Below are 801 nucleotides of genomic sequence, written 5' to 3'. Positions count from 1 at the left end.
TTTTGAGCCAGCTGATGAACCTAACGAGTCGAACTGTATACAGCTTAAGTTCGATACATTTATTTAATGAGCTCAATTTCCAGCTCAAGTTCAATTCATTTAGTTCACGAACCATGTTTATCGAGCTAAATAACAAGTTGAGTTTCGAACGAATACCAAATTTGTTCAGTTCATTGTCAACCCTAATAATATTGCATAAATATTACACTTTAGTTTATATCCAACAAAAAGGAGAAAAAGATTTTATTTTTTGGGGTGACTTGGTATACATGCCTATGCCTAACTAATCATTTATTGTGTATTTTTGAGTTGATTTTCTCCATCTTTCATGAGGTGGCTTTGCCATATATGGATACACATTTTCCTTTTAGGTAGAGCTAATCATGTATTTTTTGAAGCTTTGGTTTATGTGCCTTGAAGCTGTTTTTCTTTCCTTTTCCAATATCTTGAATTCCAGCAATAATATCCTTAAAATGAAAAAAGGAATAATTTCTTTACCAAGCTCATACCTTTTGATTAGTTGTATGTTTGAAGAGTGATTTAGGTTTTAAATGCTTTTCCATTTTTTTGGTTTCCCACATGTATTCTCGCACTGGAGGCAATCCTGTCCAAGCCGGGAATATCCATAGGTACGTGGAGCTAACTCTCCCAGCGGACATTTTTTCCATCCACAAGACTCGAACTCGAAACCTTACTTAAGGGAAATCAAACATGTATCACTTGAATCAACGCCTTTGGTAAATGTTTTTCCATTTATATGAGAAGATCTCAACCCTTCACTAATTTATAAATAGTCATTCC

This window comes from Lupinus angustifolius, chromosome LG07 (genome assembly GCF_001865875.1).
Source record: "Lupinus angustifolius cultivar Tanjil chromosome LG07, LupAngTanjil_v1.0, whole genome shotgun sequence".
NCBI lineage: Eukaryota > Viridiplantae > Streptophyta > Magnoliopsida > Fabales > Fabaceae > Lupinus > Lupinus angustifolius.
The sequence above is the reverse complement of the archived record's forward strand: the minus strand, read 5'-3'. Positions refer to the sequence as shown.